Below are 3,574 nucleotides of genomic sequence, written 5' to 3'. Positions count from 1 at the left end.
CTTCCCCATTCTGGGGCAGGGCTGATGTCCACAGAGTGGTCCCCAGGTGCCCCACTGTTCTCCTGGGTCCACCAGATGGGCCACAGCCACCTCACTATACATGTCACCCCAAACCAGGGTAGCTTCTTCATGTAAATTCTCTGCTGCAGACTTGAAACTACGTAGCCATCCCTAAAATAAACGTGAGAAAGGCATGATTTGATTTATGCCTTGAGCTTCATTCAATATGCAATGGCCATCAAAGAACCCAACATATATGGACCTCAAGTTCTCTCTGGGTGTCTGACTTGGCAGTAGGTGGGTGTGGTTCACTGGACTTTTGCCCTACACCTTGCTAAAAAAGAAGAAAGAAGTCCTTATCATTCATTATCCTTATAAATAATGGGGGATGAGGGAGTGATAAACAGGCAGAGGAAGGGTTAGGCCAGCGGTCGGCAAACTCATTAGTCAACAGAGCCAAATATCAACAGCACAACGATTGAAATTTCTTTTGAGAGCCAAATTTTTTAAACTTAAGCTATATAGGTAGGTACATTTTTACTAGCTTAATTAGGGTACTCCTAAACATACCTTTCTCCATCCTCGACACTACATCTTCCTTCACTCCACAACGTTCCCTAAAATTAACTTAATAAACTTTACTTAAAGTTTTAAGTCAACTTCGCACTGTACGTGTGCGCCCGCACATGGTATTTTGTGGAAGAGCCACACTCAAGGGGCCAAAGAGCCGCGTGTGGCTTGCGAGCCACGGTTTGCCGACCACTGGGTTAGGCGAACACATACCAGATAGTTCTGGAAGTGAATAATTCAGGGAAGTGGTGTCCAACCAAGGTAGCTTCTTCATGTAAATTCTCTGCTGCAGACTTGAAACTACGTAGCCATCCCTAAAATAAACGTGAGAAAGGCACGATTTGATTTATGCCTTGAGCTTCATTCAGTATGCAATGGCCATGAAAGAACCCAACATATATGGACCTCAAGTTCTCTCTGGGTGTCTGACTTGGCAGTAGGTGGGTGTGGTTCACTGGACTTTTGCCCTACACCTTGCTAAAAAAGAAAAAAGATGTCCTTATCATACAGTTCATTATCCTTATAAATAATGGGGGCTGGGGAGTGATAAACAGGCAGAAGAAGGGGTAGGCCAGTGGTCGGCAAACTCATTAGTCAACAGAGCCAAATATCAACAGTACAATGATTGAAATTTCTTTTGAGAGCCAAATTTTTTAAACTTAAGCTATATAGGTAGGTACATTGTTATTAACTTAATAAGGGTACTCCTAAGCTGGCCTTTGCTAAAAGCGTCCTCAGTCTGCTTGAGGTACGTTCGCTGAGGTTGACCCCTTCCAACTCTCCCATCCACACTCGTCTTGTATACTTGTTTCCTATCTCCTTTCGTTCATCCTCTCTATATGTCCAAACCATCTCAACATACCTTTCTCAATCCTCGACACTACATCTTCCTTCACTCCACAACGTTCCCTAAAATTAACTTAATAAACTTTACTTAAAGTTTTAAGTCAACTTCCCTCTGTACGTGCGCACCCGCACGTGGTATTTTGTGGAAGAGCCACACTCAAGGGGCCAAATAGCCGCATGTGGCTTGCCGACCACTGGGTTAGGCGAACCCATACTGGATAGTTTCGGAAGTGAATAATTCAGGGAAGTGGTGTCCTGTGTGGGTCTGACCCACTGTGGCCGCCCTGGGTGATTCCTAGAGCATAAAAATCAGGACCACAGAGCTTTCCTCCCGCCTCCTCTGCACTTTCAGAAGAAAGAGGCCCTCGCTTCAAGTCTATGAATTTCCCTGGTTAAAGTGGTGGATCCCCTGCCCACTTGCTGGGGCAGTCTCTCTTCTCTTTCTGGCTACCTTTCCTCCAAACCAGGTAAAGGTGTTGATTGCTTTCCTGGCTGAGTGACAGTGAAAGGGCTGTGGGCACAGGGTGTGGGTGCTGTCTTCACCAGGGGGGAAACCGCTTTCCTGGAGCCGGGTTTTCCAACCTTCCCTTCCTCTCAGCAGTCCTTGGCTCCCTTCTCAAATCCACCCTGTTTTCTGAATCTGTCCAGAGAAAAGGCGAGGGGAGGAAATAGCGAAGAGTGACAGCCGACACTCTCTAGGAATCAGCCTGGCCCCGGCGACTGTCTCTACCCGTGGGTGGCTGAAGTTTGCTTCTGCACAGAGGCAGGTGTCTGGTGGTGTGTGGTCCCACATGAGCTGGAGATGGGCCCACTGTGCCATCTGCATTCCTCCTCCACCAGAGTCCCAGGTGCCCTCGCCCTGGGGGGTGTCTGGAAACCAAATCTCTACCTCGTTCCTCATCAAGGGGGAAATACAAAAGCCTCCCATCTGGACAATGAGAAAAATTGCCAGGTTGTATTTCGTATGAGGCCAGAGGAAGCGTTTTGGGGGCAGGGGTGGCGGGGGCATCCTTGGGGAGGGGTGCTGAGCCCCGGTGGACTCACTTGAGAGGCACTCGGGGTGCGCTTGGCCTGCCAGGGGAAGCAAGGCCGGTGGGGCAGCCACCGAAGGGCGGGAGTTCTCAAACTGTGGGCCCTGGAGCAGCATCACCATTACCCGGGAACTGGTGAGGAATATAAATTCTCAGGCTCCGCCTCAGACCTGCAGAATCAGAATCTCTGGGGGTGGGCGGGGCACCTCGTGTGTGGTTGTTTTTTTTTTTAAATATATTTTATTGATTTTTTATAGAGAGGAAGGGAGAGGGATAGAGAGTTAGAAACATCGATCAGCTGCCTCCTGCACACTCCCCACTGGGGATGTGCCCGCAACCAAGGTACATGCCCTTGACCGGAATCGAACCTGGGACCCTTGAGGCCGCAGGCCAACGTTCTATCCGCTGAGCCAAACTGGTTAGGGCCACCTCGTGTGTTAACAAACCTGCCAGGTGGCTGAGGCACACTCGAGTTGGAGAACCTCTGGGGTATGGTGTGCCAGAGAGTGCGCCCTGAGCCCAGCGTGGGAGGCAGGACCTGGGGCCCTAGGGGTCATGCCAGGGGCCCTCCTGTCGGTGGTACTAATAGGATCCTTTTCTAGGTGTGCCAGCAGGAGAAAAAGATTGGAGAGCCTGCCTGAGAAGCAAAAGACAGGGGCAATGCTGGTGTTACCCCTTGCAGGATGCTTTCGCTCTCCCAGGGACAGGCTACTCGCAGAACTTGCTTTCACACATTCCCAAAGTACCTGGCTCAGACTCACATTGTGTCCAAATCCTCTGAGCCTGTTGCATTTCAGAGCAGGCCCGCTGCTTTTTGATCTTTGGTCTGCAGAGATGGGAACGAGCCTTGGTCTGGAGCAGCGTAGCCAGAGGGCACCCCGCGAGCCACAGGAACGGCTCATGGATTCCACATTCTCTCTCATTTTACAGAAGTTGTGCAGAGCCGCTAAGCTGAGTCAGCACATTCACCGACCATTCCATTAATTTGTCTTGGAAATGTCACTAGAAATGTGAAAAGTTGTTGATGACTAGTGTTTCATCACTGGCCCATGTTGCATTGCCCAGACAGCGGACACACACACACACACACACACACACACACACACACACACACACGGGAGAGGCGG

Source organism: Myotis davidii, unplaced genomic scaffold, assembly GCF_000327345.1.
Source record: "Myotis davidii unplaced genomic scaffold, ASM32734v1 scaffold362, whole genome shotgun sequence".
NCBI lineage: Eukaryota > Metazoa > Chordata > Mammalia > Chiroptera > Vespertilionidae > Myotis > Myotis davidii.
This window is presented reverse-complemented; position numbering follows the sequence as displayed.